Below are 16,591 nucleotides of genomic sequence, written 5' to 3'. Positions count from 1 at the left end.
CCTAACACTGCACAGAGGTACTACTGGAAAAGTTTAGAGATCCAGTATGATGCCTGGGAAATATTCAAAAGGTGAGGAATCTGCAGCTATATCAGAATGCACTTCTAAGAGGGATTGGCAGTCTTTAAGCCAGGCGCACTATAATGACCACATGAGTAGCCTGTAAGGGTCCTCCTACCTGAAGTTTGATCGCTAGAGTTCTGCCTTGGCTAAAATAATCAGATTTTAATACAGTTGCCGCTCAAGTGTGGAAACTGTCCAATGGGAGAATGTATTTTAGGTTATGCTTAAGGAGAGTATTACATGTTATACATTTCTGCTTGACTGCACAAGTTAAGAAAAATTATAGACTTTTTTTTTAAAATAAAAGTCTAACCTGAAATCAAGATTGCTTTTTCTTTTAGACCCTCTCCAAATCAGCACCTTATCAATATTGCTAAATCCATTTGAAAAAGTATGTGTTTGAATAGACTGTTGTCATGAAGTTGATGCTGACATGAATGTCTTCTCCCAGTCATGCCCAGACATTATTCCCACCTCCCTCATTGACTTCACTGAAGACAAGCATAATATTTCTGCAATTAATACTGGGGTATTACTTACACAATCAGCATTTCTACAAACACCAGTGTGCAGGAAAGATTTCAGTCAAAAGAGAGTTGTTACAGGAATTAGGCAGCAAATCTAGAGGATTAATTAGCAGATGAAAGTCAGGCGTTCAAACCTAGTGGATTTCGAGCTGGGCTTTTGGTTTCATATCTGCCTAGCTGCTAAAGTGTCATGACAGGGCAGCCGCAGATGAATTCTTAAAAACAGGACTCACTTGAAACATTCTGTAATTGTAAATTTCAAGCAACCTGATGTGGTGACAGCCATAAAAAGGCTATTAGACGTTATTACATAAAGTAGTTCTTTCTCAAAGGACTGGCATAAGTTGAAGACTGCCACTAAGCTTATTAGGGGGAAATTAAAGATTTCAAAAGGACTGCAAAAAGAAGAAAGATATAAGTGGATCCATGAGTACAGAAATACAGAAAAGGATTAGAGCAGTAAGAGAATCAGGCGGACTAGGTGGGATGATAGCATAGTTGGTTTTCATTCCACAATATAATCCATAACCTTACACTTCATCTCAAATCAAACCTACGATCTAAATGCAAGCGCCCCACTCTTGTGATACACACCACCATCAGTATCATTACAGCATGTAATTTCCTGTTCACCAGATCAGAAGCATGGTCATCTAACCAGGTGTCAGGAGCATAATGAAAATACAATTTGAACATGTTTAAATCTATGCAAATAGAAAAGAATGGTGTAAAAATAATGTAGAAGCATCCCTATATACATAATGGATTCGCTTAGACCTCTCAGGTGCAGTCACTACTGTGCATTGTAAAATCCTCCTCCACCAACTGCAAACCGTTACCAACATATCCATCAAAGCTCTTCTAACTATCAATGTTTCCTGCCCAGCCACACCTCCTCCCATGATAAAGTTTTACAAAAAAACATACCTAAAGAAAGCATACATTGGCGAAGTCATAAGGCTGGCAACTGTCAGACCTCTAGACAAAGCCAATGCCTATTAATTGTAAGCATATGTGTTGAGTATGTACCTATAGATGTCATAATTTAGTTCAAATTCTCTCCGCCATTATCTGAATCCTACTAAGCTATTTATTCTTTTCTCTGACCAAGATGCTTGCTAAACTGCTCTCCTCTCGTTCACAGAATGGTTCCCCTCCTTCACATTACTATTTTAGCACTGCCCCAAGACGTCCCTGCTGACCTCTCTGACACCTATGCCAGCTGTGCAAACAACCCTCTCCAAGCCAAGTTGTCAAGTTTAGCTTGGTCTCACACTTTAAGTTCAGCCAGTAAGCAATCTAGCCCCCTTTTGCCTACAGACCACCTGTCATCTGTTCACTTGTTTCTGCCCACACTGCGTTATGTATAGTTTTACTCTGTGGTCTTGAAGTTCGTGTATATGCAGCATTTCTATTTTGTATATGCTTGCCCACGTTTGGACTGTGTCCCCTTTCGGGGTATTGCTCAGGCAGCACTTAACATATATACCTGCCTAACTTAAATGTCTCAGGGCAATACTTAGCTTGTATGTAAGACGTAACACTGGGATGTGCATCTGCCTTCTACCTTGGCCTTCCAATAAACCTTGGTACCTCAACAAACATTTCATCTGTTCCCGGCGACTTGCCTGGTGTTCGTGTTTTCTTTGCATCACTCTGAGGAGGGTTGGAAAAGCAGTTTCCCAAACAAATGGCATCAGAAGTGGGATGCGTGAGACACCACCACTGGTAAGCTAATTAAATACTTAGCTTTTGTGGTTTTTCAACGCTCACAAAATAGCTGATAGCAAAACTGGAGATTGAGGTGTATATCCAAACATAGCTGGCAATTAAACAGGGGACTGAGGAGTAACTAAGTTATCCGTATCATTACGTTAAATGATAGTGGCAAATTCTTATGGGAATAGTAAGATCACACAGGAGAGCCTGAGCCAGAGAGAAGAGAAACATTTTATTTTTTCATTTTAAGGGAACCCCAGAGAGAAAATAATTAAATAAAAACCCTCCCAGAGTGTAGCTTGGGAAACAACACAGGGAAATGAGTTTGAAATGTGCACAAATAAATAGTCTGTCATTGATCAATGGCTGTATTTGAATTATGTGTTGATTAAGTGTAAATGTGCCACTATGTTTCATTGCAATGTTTCTTTGAATTATATGTAAAATAGAACAGAGAAGAAAAAGTGTTCATGTGGTGTTTTTAAGTTGTCAACTGCTCTTGATTTTCTCTCTCTCTCTCTATCCACCACTGCATAACACATTTTTTGTCATGTGATTCACAATATATAAATCGATCGCTTGCAGCAGTGGCTTTCAGTTGCTAAAAAGAAAGCTCTCCTTTAAAAAAAATGAAAGGCCAGGAAAATGTCTCCACAGAGTCCAGAGACTGTTCTGCAGTAGCAGTGGTGAACAGAAAGTGCGAATAACCTAATAAAAAGGAGATAGAACTAGCAAAGGATCGGCCCACAACATATAGCCAATGTTTATTAGAATTAAGTAACTATGTGCAAACAGAGCAACTTTTTTTTTATAACTATGTAACCACTGTGGTTTGAAGACAGCTGAAGTAGACAGAGTTAAAACAATAACAAATTCTACTACTTAGTAGGGCTGCTGCTCTGCTGTGAATTAGGACTCACCACCAAGTGTATATTGACATAAATAAATTGAAGAAGAGGTTTATCCCCTCATGGCCTTTATTTAAAATTAGGGGAAGGAGAAAGCAATGAGCAAAGAACTGGTAGTACTTTAACTGATGAAGAGATACTGTTGTTAGAAGAAGAAAGGAAAAAGACAGAGATTGGGTGTGAATAGTGAATTCAATTCCTGGAGCACAGGTAGAGATAACAATGAGAGCAGTCCTCTTACATTGGAACAAAGCATCCATTCTGCACGGCCAGTTCTTCCTCCTCAAACAACTTCAATGTACCCATCACTTTTAGGCACCTATATACACTGTGAAAGAAATAACACACACAAGCAGGTTCTGGGTCCAAAATAAGGCTTTCCGACTGTGCCTTATTTCCATCTATCCCTTGAAGGTGATTTAACTAGGGTATCTGACAAGCCGAGTCAAAGAGAAGACGGTGCCACAACACCAGTCCTGAATAGTCACCTATCCTTTGTGGGATGGGTGGGGGGGGGAGATACAGCTTGCTTTTGAAACCCCTGCCCCAACTTCCACTTTTGGTCTAAGTGGGGGATTTAGGGCTGAGTGCATAAGAGAAAAACAACGAGGAGGAATGCGAGCAGTTAGCTCACCTAAGTCGGGAGGCAGATAAGTTCCAGGAAGAGGTGAACACAGAAAGGGAGAAAATACAAAGCTCCATTAATAATTTTCAGGATAAGATAGATAGCAGAGAACGGCTGATTCTTACACAGTCACGCACACGGGTGGCTAAAGGGAAAAGATGAGAACTCATATACTGATGAAGCATTATTAAACCCTAAACTGACTGCACCAAAAACAGTGTTAGGAGGGACAGCAATGTAAAAGTCATGGACCCCCTTGGAAGCAGCTCAGATGGCTAAGGACGCCCCAGACTCATTCACAGCCAGTGTGAAATAAAATGAATGGCTCCATAAAATATACATTGTTTATACCCCCCCTCCTCAGAGATGTAGAAATGTTACTAAAACTAGGAGATGGTACCAGATGGTCTTTGATAAAGTGTCCGTTCCAAATTCCACAGGAAAAGATTGGACATACTGACTAATAATATGGATGTCAGAGCAAATAGACTGATGAATTTGTTAGAGTCTGTCAGGGACACAATAAATGGCTTAGCAGTGAAACATAGTGATTTTTCTCAAGTAACAGCCACGTTGCAGAGGTCAGACGAAGCAGTGGCTGAGTACATCCTATAGTTCAATGAAGCATGGGATAATAGTGCAGGGGTACCACGCACAACAGAGGCATATAAAGTATTGGCTAATCAGACATTTATGAATGGATTATTAGCATCTGTGGCACATAGTTGTAAACTGCACCACCCTGACTAGTCTACTAAAGGATATCAAGAACTATGCACGCTTCTGGCAACTATGGAAAGGGATGGTATTTTCAAAGTAAAGAAGGACTCAGCTAAAACTAACAAAGGGATGTTGTTGTAGCAAGTACAAAGAGAGGAGGGGCATAGACAGGATGAAGGACAAGGATTCCAGAAAAGAGACAGGAGTAGTAATCAGTGCTATGTTTGCAGGAGGTATGGGCACTGGGGCAGAAATTGTAAAAGTTATAGAGGTAGAAGAGATAGAAATGACAGGTATGAGAGAAAAGATAGAAACAGGTATGACAGGGATGAGGTCCAGCCATTAGAACCACCCATGCCTAGAGACATAAAGCAAACTCAGCACTCCCTGAGGAACCCTTTTCAGGAACAACATGAATCAGGATGGGACCACGCAGAGAGAGGACTGACCTAAGCAGCAGAAAACGGACAAGGCCAGTGCTTTATGATGAAGGTATCTAACACACCTGAGGAGAATCCCATATTCCTAATTAAGGTAGAAGGTAAGGAAATTGATTAGTGGGGCTACCATCTCAACAGTAAGAAACAAGTTGGGTCCCAGTAGTGGCGAAACAGTAACTACTGTAGCGGTAAATGAAATGCTGATACATGAAGAATTATCAGAACCCCTACCAGTTTCTGAGGAGGATTTTACAATGACCCATCAGTTTCTCCTGTCACCAGATGCACCCATCAATTTGCTGGGAAGAGACCTCCTCTGTAAATTGAATGCAATATTATATTTTTTTCACAAAATGGGATTTACTAACAAGTACCTGAGGATATGTTAGAATTGGCTAATAAAACACTTACTGCTTGCAAATTAAGTTAGGATTCTAGGTTATGTCCAAACCCTGTCTTGTCTCTCTCCCTCCCCCCCCAACACGCTACCAATGGACTCCGTTACGAGGAGATTTCTACAATGACATGTTTCAAGAACTGTTTAAATACAGCCCTGACATTGAGAGTGACCTGGTGACTAAGTTAGTGCAGTTTGCATTAGTACCTGGGCCCAGACACTGTACTGCAGCATTTTTTACAGGCCCAGTGCCTGTACACCTACATGGCAGACAAATATTTGTACTGGACAATGGCATTGCACGAAGACACATTGTATGTAGGAAAAGAAGGGTGTGACATGAGCATTGAGCTAGGACCACAAGTAGAGAGTTTATTTCAAGTACCAGCTTCAGAACCACACGTGTCTATAGCTGACGCACCAAGATTCTGCCCTAAAGATTTGGCCCCCGTGGTCAAACTTCTCCACGACTTAAAAGGATTTTACATTTTCTTTGGGAGTTGTGTCTGTGTTGGTAGATGTAGCAGGATGGTGCTGGATGTTGTGTATGCTCAGAAACGACAGGGCTACAGTTTTTGACAAGCGTGAAGGGAACATGGCTTTACAGCGGACTTAAAAAAAAAAAAAAAAACCACAAGGTCCTAGAACAAGTGAACTCAGAGGTTTGGGCAAAACACAAAAATGATTCAGAATTGTTAAAAACATGTCCTTCCCATAAAGGGACGCTCATTAAAAAGACCAATAGCCCCTGTAATAGTCCAATAATTCCATTGCTCAAAAGCAACACTGGGCAATATAGATTCATACAGGATTGATGTCAGATAAACAACACTGTGGTTCCTTTAGCACCTGCTGTGCCTGACACCAATACTATATTATCTTCTAAACCTGCAGAAACAGAGTACTTTTCAGTTAAAGACCTCACAAGTGCGTTTTTCAGTATTAGAGTCCATCCACAGAGTGAGTACCTCTTTGCCTTCACAATAAAAGAGACACAGTACACTTTCACAGGATTCGTCCAAGGCTTCATAGAGAGTCCCACGGTCTAAGCACAGGCAGTAAAGAGAGACCTGGACAGCCTACACCTGGAAGGCAGCAGTGTCATCTTGTAGTAAGCTGATTATCTCCTCATTGCATCTCCATCACTTGAGGCTTGTGAAAAAGACTCTGTAGCTCTGCTGAACCACCTCCAGGAGAGAGGACACAACCCCTCATTGTCAAAATGTCAGTGCTGCCAAAAAGAGGTGACTTACCTGGGTTATGTGGTATCCAAAAGGTACACGCTGCATATCTTCTGACAGAATAAAAATTATTCAAAGCATGCAGTCCCCGTCCACCAAAAAAGGGGATGATGAACTACTGCCACCAGTGGATCGCCGAGTACAGATCCTATGTTGTAATCTTGAGGAAATGCACACTACAAAGTGCACCCAAAAACATTGTATGGACTAATGAACTTGCAGAATGATTCAAGAAACTGAAGGGGACATTGTGTGCAGCACCAGCATTGGGGCTGCCTGTTTACAAACTGCGTGTCAGAGTAAAGTGGCATTGTAAATGGTGTGCTGACACAGCAGCATGGCTCTGGAAAAAGACCTGTGGCATATTACTATGTGACTTTGCCTTCAGCAGTGACTGGGCATCCAGCTTGTTTGAGAGCAGTGGCCGCAGCCGCTGGGATGGTAGACAGGGCAGCTCCCACTGTGATGGACTACCCTTGTAATGTTTATTTGCCACATTTGGTATGGCTGTTGCTGTCATCAGCAGCAACAATACAGCATTTTTTGGCGGTCAGGCACACAGGTTATGAGGTCACGTTGTTGTCTGACACTAATATCACCATTAAAAAAAGCCCACCTGTTAATTTGGCAACATTATTCCCTTTAATAGGTGATTATGATGAGATCTCCTGACCATGATAGAGTTAAGGTTGTAGAAATATTCACATCCCAGACCAGATTTACAACAGACACCATTAGAAAAGGCAGACTATGTATGAGTGGTACACTGATGATTCCTCCAGCAGACTAACAGACACGGATTACAGAGCAGGGTATGCAATAACAGTAGACACCATAATTGAAAGTGCAGCTCTGCCCCAGGCAAATCTGCCAAGCAAGCTGAGCTGTATGCTGTAACAAGAGTATGCATTCTAGCCGAGGGGAAAACTGTTCACATTTATACTGACTCTCGCTATGCCTTTGGAGTTGTCCACGATTTTGGCCAGCTGTGGCAGTATCGTGGTTTTGTAACAGCAGCAGGGCGTCCCATTCAAAATGGCCTTTTAGTAAAGAACTTGTTAAAAGCAATACTGCTTACTACCCAACAGCAGAACAGTCATAAAATGTGAGGCCCATACAGGAGCTAATACCAAGATACCCAGAGGAAACGCAATGGATGACACAGCAGCAAGAGAGCATGTTACAGCCAGTACAGATGGTGCCCCTAACGGCAAAAAGCATTCCATAAATTCAGCATATTCAGAGACAATGGTTGCTAGCTGATGTAAAGGAAGTACAATGGTCTGCAACACCAGGTGAGGAGTGTGGACTGATGCTGGATGTGAGCAAAATGATGAGGGATTGTGGGTCCACCGGGATGGGAGACCTGTGGCTCCTTGCAGTATGTTCCTTCCCCTTACAAGGCTTGCTCATGGACCCATTCACACTGCACGGGGATGAATGACCTAATTAGATAGGAATGGTTTGCACCAGGGATAAGTCTTCATTGCACAATTCTGCTCCTAATGCCTTGTCTGTGCCCAACATACTAAAGGCAGGTCACGTGCTTCACATGATCACTTACCAGTACCACAGGGTCCTATTACTAACGTCCAAATAGATTTTGCCTATATACCTCCAGTAAATGGATTCAAATATTTGCTGGTGAGTGTGGATCAATTTTCAAAATGGGTGAAGGCATTTCTCACAAAGACGATTGATGTAGCAACTGTTATACGAGGCTTGACAAAAGATATCATACCCCTATTTGGGGTCCCCAGGGCATAAATAGTGACAGAGGGGGTGAATTTGTGGCTGCAGTTGTGCAAAAGATGTGTGAATGTTTGGGAATAGAATGGAAACTGTAGGCCCCTTACCACCCCCAAAGTTCAGGGCAGGTGGAGAGGATGAACTCCACAATGAAAAATAGATTAGCAAAGACAACTGATGTAACAGGTCTGAAATGGCCTGATGCACTGCCTTTAGTGCTGCATGCCTTAAGGGCAAAGCCATCTAGAACAACCTTTTTCATCCCCCCCATGAAGTACTGATGGGGTGGCATATGTGTGTGGGGTTGAGGTTGCTTCTCCCAGCATCTCAGGCAGTACTGCTGTGGACTGATGAAAACATTTCTGACTATGCTATAAAGTTGTCAGCAGTCTTGAGGCATCACCATCTCCAGGTGAAGGAAGCTTTGTCCCATCCATCCTCAGAGCCAACACACCCTTTTGAATCTGGAAACATGGTCATGATGAGAAAAAGAAAAGATGTTTCTCTTAGTTCTAGGTGGACTGGACCACACCTCGTGCTCCTAGTGATGCGGACAGCGGTGAAGGTGCAGGGATATCCTGAGTGGATTCACAGCACTAGGTGCAGATCCACACCAACAACCACCGAGACAGAGGTTCCTGCAATGCATGAGCATTTGCAACCCGTGGAGCAGCGCAACATACCAGAAGAGGGGAAGACAGACTAGACCATTCCTAAGAGCCACTCTGAGGTCCCCTCATCAAGTGTCAGGTGACACTAACTGATGCAGTTGAGTGAAGCACACGACATAGTCTCGAAGAAAGGTGATGGTCACAGGGCAGGTCCATAAAACGGCCCCCAAACAAAACAAATGCTCTCCAGTAGGAGAAGCAGAAGACAGCACGCGGCATACCGTTGCCTTACTGACAATTAGAGAAAGTGGCTTAGAAATGACTAACAGGAAGACTTCATATCTATATCTTTTGAAGAAAAAAAATACGCATTGCATAGATCGCATAGCACAAATAATGTTTTAATACCTCAATTTCGCATGCGCTACCGGTATTTAGACAACCAGCTGACCATCCATTCATTGCAGTACATGAGAAAGTAGCCCAAGTCTTAGGTCTTGAAAATTGCTGGGTGTGTCGAGAATTTTCCAGACACCCCAGTGACACCACTGGCTCACACGGGGCACCTGTGCCTATCCAGATTTAGGCACAAGGAAGGGGATGCCTTATACCAAATGTAACTTGGGACTCTACAGAAGGAAGGATTGGGAGGTACCCATGTTGTACCATACTGTGAAAAATTCAAGCTGAATACCCAGTTTCTCCTATGGTGGGAAACATTGCAAAGGACAGTGTTTTTCCTGTATGTATAAAGCAGGAAGTGTACTAACATATAAGAATTTGATGATATCACTGGTAATTGACATATAAGGGACAGACAGTTAATAAGTAGGATCTGGACAACTAAGATACAAGGAAAAACTGTTAACTACACTTTACATTACTGGAACATCACTATGCGTGGAGAGACATTGTTGATAACACCTGATGGTCTTCTATACAATCCATTAATTAAGAAAATGATTATGCTATTGCACCAAATGTGATTTCTAAAATATCCTTTATGGTCAGCTCCCTGCTCTTACATGGGACCGTGGGCACATGTTACTCTAATAAATTCTGCACGGATTGATTATAAATGGTGTGATCAATTTCAGAACTCTTTCCCTGAGGGGGTAGGCCTTCCTCTCAGCAAATATCATACACTGGACATACAGTTACAGGGCGGTATGTATTTCATTTGTGGAACTAAGGCTTACAAGATGTTTCCCCATCACTGTGAAGGCATGTGTGCTATTTCTCTTCTAACACCAAACATTTCAGTTGTGCTGCATATTACAGCACATGAGCCATTAAATTTGGGGAGTTTCGCTCGTAGGTATAAAATAGATATACATACACCTATCCTGGAGGCTAGACAAAGTCTATTTTTTGAGCTAATGCATATATTAATCCCTAGATATGGTGTATAGGATTTGGAATTGGCCCTTGTTAACATGTCTGCTGAGCTCGCAATAGCATTCAATGGCACAAGAGATGCACTTCAAGAGTTGCAGGCAGAAATAAATGCAGTGGCTGTTATGAATGTCCAACACAGAATTGCCCTTGACCTCCTGACACTACAAGGAGGACTGTGTATTTTACTGAATTTCTCTTGCTGTTATTATTATTTTTAATGGAAGAGGAAACATAGCAAGGGATGAGGCCAACATTAAGAAAGCAGTTAGAATATTTCATGGAGCAGAGAAAATGACACATTCGGATGATTGGTCCTGGCTGTGATCCTAGTTAGCAACAGTAAGGTTGAAGAGTTTAGTTCTAGCACCATTTGGGATCTTTATAACAGTAGTGGTACGGTGTGCTGTCTTCAGTGTTGTTGCCCCATGCTCCAGAAATGCTGTAGTAGGAGCATCCATTCAAAACCAATACACTCTATGCCAACTACTCAGCACCACTTCACTGTACACCACTATACTCTACTCTGCAACCCTCTAGGCCACTGCACCACTCTACTCTGCACCAATCCACTCTCCGCCACTGAACTCAACATCACTTTACTCTGCACCACTCAACTGTATGCCACTCTACATCAGTGCACTCATTAGCACTACACTCTAATCTATTCTGCACTACTGCACTCCATGCCATTGCACTCTACACCACCTCTACATTCAACCATACACTGCTTGTGACCTCAGTTATCACATCACTCATGGCACTGGTGTCATCATCCAAGCTGTTGCTCCTCAGATAGCTCTATAAACCGTTTCATCACTTAGAAAGAAAAAAGTAGGTAGTAAAGGGCCCAAATAAATATACAGCACAGATAGAGTTTATGTACATGTGCGAAATAGAAACAGTGTAGTATTGGAAAAAAGTCTTATTCAGTATGGTAAAAATTAAACGGGGCACACTTTTGCTACCAGTGAAGCTCTGAGCACAAGTAGTACTTAATTTAAACAAGGTAGAGACTAAACACAACTAGTGAGAGTTGTAGACTTAGCTTTCTAATACGTTGGTGGTTAACGCAAAAGCATGTTTCCTAAACAAGTGCAAAAAATTAAAGCTTCTCCTTACAATCATTGTTCACCAATGGTTTTCTGCACACATAACGTTACAGAGTTCCCGTGTAGTGCCATCAACAAATTCTATACAAGTTGGAGATTCATACAATGCAGATATTTACTTCCACAAGTTCAGAAAGAAATTCTGAGACAGTATACATTGTGTTAAAACGTATAGTGTATGGGAGATACATACAGACGGTTCAAATCGCAGTATGATTTCAAGTGTTCTTAAAATGGTATACGTCAGTCTGCTCAGGTCAGGAATATGTGTATGCTACTTTTACAAACCACAGACAGTTGTCCATAGGGACTGCCTATGCATTCCTTATCATTGGCTAATGTATGGATGTGAAGATGCTCATTTAAAATTCTGTTATATGAGTTATTTAGCTGGAACATCTCCTTAAGTTAAATAATAACCAAACACTGTTTTGGATGGCATTCAAGGTTTAATAAGGTGCTGATCTCAATAATGTCTATGAGGCATTACGTTTGTATGCACTTAAAGACCAGTAAAAAAAAAAAAAAAAAAAAAAATTTAAAACAGATATCTAAATAATGTGGGTGATTTCAAAGATATGCTTCATATTATACTAGCTGCGAAATGTTACACCTATTGTTATCATAGAGAATATGGAAAATTGGCTCCATGTGCACCTTACTGAATACCCTCCAGTATGAAACGGTTACAGCCAGTTTTCATATCCAATGGATGTTGTCACCAGTCACGTTAACCTTTGATTTTTTCAGTGAATTTCTAGTGGCGTTTTTTTTTTTTTAATTTATTTTTTTAACATAAGCTAGAATCTTATTACCTTGCCCAACTGCCTAACCTTTATTTTTTTCAGTGAATTTATGAGGATTTTTCGACCTAGGGGAAAATATTAGTACCATACCTAACTATAAGGTGACTTTAAGCTTTGGTTTTTTTCCAGAGAATATCTAAGTTTTTTCTAACGTATAGTAAGATGTTATTATGGTGACTAAATATAACAATACTTAGCTTTTGTTTTTGTCAGTTAAAGTTATTGTTTTATTTAAAAAAAATGTTTTATCAAATTTGTCCAGCTCCTCACGGGCATCCTAACCCTCCCCCACCCCCGCAGATTCTCCACCCGAGATGTTTCCCATTTACCTATTATTATTTTTTAATTTGTATGCTGTACTCCCACTGTACTGCCACACAAGCTTCACCTACATGGTACCGTGGAACCATGCAAGCGACTCTTTTTGAATCTTGCACAGTCCCGCAGTACCATAGAGTGCCACTTCACCTGCAGTACAAAAAAAGGTGCCCGGGGTTAAGAGTATCATATCCATGCCCCATATATGTTTTTTTTTTTAATTCATCTTTAACACACAGGGAATGAGTCCACTTATCCTGTAATGGTGCACGCAAAATTCCTGTTCAAAGTGGGACCGACATGATCAGTGGGGGTTAAGCTCCCTTGGAGAATCAGATTGTCTATTTTTTAAATTTTCAGCACTGGAGTCCCGCAGGACCAACTGCCCAGATCTACCTATTTTTTTTATTTTTATTTTTTTTAAACATTTCAAGCCCACCCGACCACCTCTTAAAACACAAATTTCTCAAAAACTGAAAAAAATGATTTACATCAAATTACGAGAAGCGCACTTTCTGAACAAAGTTCTAACTTCCTGACAAAGTTGATGTAATTCCATTAAGCAGTTTATTTCTGTATCGCTTCCCAAAATTTCATACGCGAATTTACATGGGAAAACAACTTTTTGGTAGCCCTCACCCCCTCTTCTAAAGCCTTACTTTAGGATAACCACAAAACTTTTCAGGAAGGAGCTGATATAAGACTTTTTTTATGTTCGAAAATTCGTCAAATGGCATAAAAGTTATTAGCAATACAAAAAAAACTATCTGCCTATGGAACCTCTGACCAAACTATAACTACACGGTGGCCGCTGTGTAACGTAAACTGGGAAAAAAATGTGAATGACAGAACAATAGACCAATGGATTTAGAGGGCTGGCTGAAAGCCCCTATAGGTTAAGTATTTTATAAATGTAATTTTAGTAAAATTAAATGGTCTTTGCCAAAGCCAGATCTACCACAACACTTGGACACAAACACACATAGGTGTGCACCACATGCAATAATAATTTACAGCTCAATAACAGGTAAACATAGAATAAAAGAATGTGAACTGCTAAAGCACAAACAGTGGGCCAGAGGTACGGGCTGACTTGAAGCTATGCCTTCCAAAAGCAGAGGCAATGCCGTACGTTTCTTATTTGCATTGAAGCGCGTATGTTTTTTTCAGCACGTGAACGATGGTAGGGTTCTCTGCATAGTGGTGAAGTCTTGCAGTTGATTATCTCTGATCCCAAAGACTCTACAAGCAAGTCTCTAAGACTCTGGATTCCCCTCAATTAAGGATATCCTGTAGGGTGTGGGGCAGGAGGGAAGGAGACAAACACACAAGGGAGGTGGCTGACACAACAACCAGCTGCTGAAACAGACACGTGGGGGAGGGGGTATGCCAGGCCACAGTGCAAAGGAAAGTACCCCCCTTCCCCACTGCTGGTTGCTTAGGTTTCACTCTTCCTTCTGCTGACTCTGGCACTTAATCCACATCAGTGCATAGGCCATCTGCAGCGCAACTAACTAGATCACTGCACGTTTATTTGCAGGCCTGTCCGACAATATAGAGCATTGTTCAAGCCCCAGTGCATCGCAGAATTTCCTAGGCTACGCCACAGAAATATAGAGAAAGGATTGGAGTGAGGTAGAAGTGATTTCACAAACTGGGCCAACGCACAAGCACTGCATGTGAACGCACAAGCACTGCATGTGAATGCACACTTTGATACACATCACCTAAGATTTCTCAACCATTCATTAACGTTGGCCCCATGTCCTTCAGTAGCCCATGTCCATGTCTGTTGTAACACAAAGCCCACATTACTAAGCTGTTTGTGGTTGATTGAGCTGATTCCACTATGGGACCCTATCACAACCATCTACATGTCTCACTGAGGTTCTGGTTCATGGCAGTATAAATACACACCAAAACATTAAGTATGGATGAACCATTCATGCACTTGTGATTTCAGTGCATGGATCTGTTGTAGATTAAATGCGCAGGGTTGCGCCATGCCAATGATGCCACCCAAAAACACGCAAGTGATTACTAACCTGGAAGATGAACATCGCCTATCACTGCACAAATATACCTGGTCCGCCCAAACCACCACCCATATCCAGTGAGGTGTATAGCATAATCATTGAGAGATGTGGTCCAGTGGCTTGATTGCCAATTTAACATCCTCGAACACTTGCTTCTTACTGCCTGCTTCCGCACCTGACCACATGGTGTGATCCTAGGATAATTATTCATGCACCTCTGTTCAAAGCGGTCCTTCATGCTAGCATAATACGACATGTAAATAATAAGGCATATACTTTAAATAGCAGAATGCTGCGTTCATTTTAAACATACTTTAGGAGTATCGTCATCCAGACAAGCGTGTGGGGAGAAACATACCCAGTCTAGAAAGTTAGCTGCAACTTAAAATGTGAGCTACACCAATAAGGGTAAAATGTTTGCAACATAGCACCTTGTTGCTTTTAGTTATGCAAGCTGTAACTGGCTTGGTTTAGTTAAAAAAAAAAAAAAAAAAAAAAAAAAGCTCCGTAAGAGAAACTACGTATACTTCTACGAGTTGGTCGCATAACCCTCCAGTACTACAAACTTAGATCCCGAGGGCAGAGATTGCCAATAGAGCAATGAACTCCCTTCTCGTAAAATTCACTAATCTATATTGTCAGGTGGTACACCATGTTCACTGGCCATCCCTTCTGTATCATACACCTAACACTACCTTTGAGGACAATATACAATATTATACATAACAAGCCTCTCTTGCTCCACGCACAAACACACTTTTGACAAAATATCGTGAGAACACTGCACATCTACCTTCAGAAAGAAATTAAGCCATGGGGGCAACGTGAACACCAAGAGTACAACAAATCCTTTCTGCACAAAGCTCTTAAAGGCAGGTTAACCACAACATACTGCACTACCTTCTGTGGTATTATATACCCAGTATGCGGAACATCAGCACCTGCACCATAGGCTGAATACCCGTGGGCAGAGCCGCCTTCTTGCACGATGCACAACATATCCGGAGGACAGAGAAAGTACCACGGCCCCTGTAGATAGAACATATGCCAAGAATCCCTCACAGCACCGAGACCCGAAGGATAACACGAACCTAAAACAACGGTGGACGTCCCTGTATTGCCATGTCCATCGGCCAAATACCGCATACACCACGTAAAATCGGAGTATACAGCAAAACACCCGACTGCACCATTCATTGAAATTGTGGCAAATACATACAAGAACATAGCAAATCGCGTATGTGCCGTTTACCGACACCCGAATGACACTGTATACATTGAAAATAAAGCACATCCATCCCTTCATGCACCATGCCCTTATGCGGATTCTCAGCAATAACGCACAGCTTTAGATGGAGGCTCTGCTTGTGCAGAGGCGTATGCCAAGAAACAGCCCACACCTCTCCAGTCCCATGGACGGGGACAGAGTCAGACAAGATAATAATGCACCCACAACCCACCCGTGACCTAGCTATGGGAAAAAACACCCATATGATGCAGTATATCCCTCCTGCAACCACAGGCTGAAAGCCTGTGAGCTGGATTGTTGCTCATGCGGAGTGCTGGGGATGTGACTTACCCCGAGCTCCTCTGGGCGTAGCTCTCGCGGCCAGGTACGGGGGCTCAGGCTACCAAGCCCTGCCGCAGCCCCTGAGTGGCCTCGTGCCCACAAGGTCCGTACCGCATTGGCACCAGCCCCGGCCACTGAACAATGTGCAGCGACGGCACACGCCCAGCCGGAGCCCACGCTAGGCACACCCACCACCCGCCTTCCAAGCGAGAAAGAATGAGCAGGACCTCCCCTCACACCTCATTGGCGGGACCTAGTTGTGTTTTCTTTCTGTTTTTTTTTTTTTAACGACGTCAATTGGGACGCGTCTTCTAACGGCTTTTAGGTGCTGGAGCTGGGCGCCTGCGCACTTCT

At 42.2% G+C, this 16,591-nt stretch overlaps 1 protein-coding gene across 1 annotated transcript in view; it reads right to left on the bottom strand.

The window, feature by feature from the left end:
- Positions 1-16,382, bottom strand: part of HRAS (HRas proto-oncogene, GTPase) — a 300,976-nt gene extending 284,594 nt beyond the window's left edge. The window contains exon 1 of the mRNA XM_069223063.1: positions 16,247-16,382. The gene's annotated coding sequence lies outside the window, so the exon portion shown is untranslated. The remainder of the gene's footprint in view (positions 1-16,246) is intronic.
- Positions 16,383-16,591: the final 209 nt, after the last annotated feature.

This window comes from Pleurodeles waltl, chromosome 3_1 (genome assembly GCF_031143425.1).
Source record: "Pleurodeles waltl isolate 20211129_DDA chromosome 3_1, aPleWal1.hap1.20221129, whole genome shotgun sequence".
NCBI classification, from domain to species: Eukaryota; Metazoa; Chordata; class Amphibia; order Caudata; family Salamandridae; genus Pleurodeles; species Pleurodeles waltl.
Note: the sequence above shows the minus strand (reverse complement) of the source record. Positions and strands in the feature narration are given on the sequence as shown.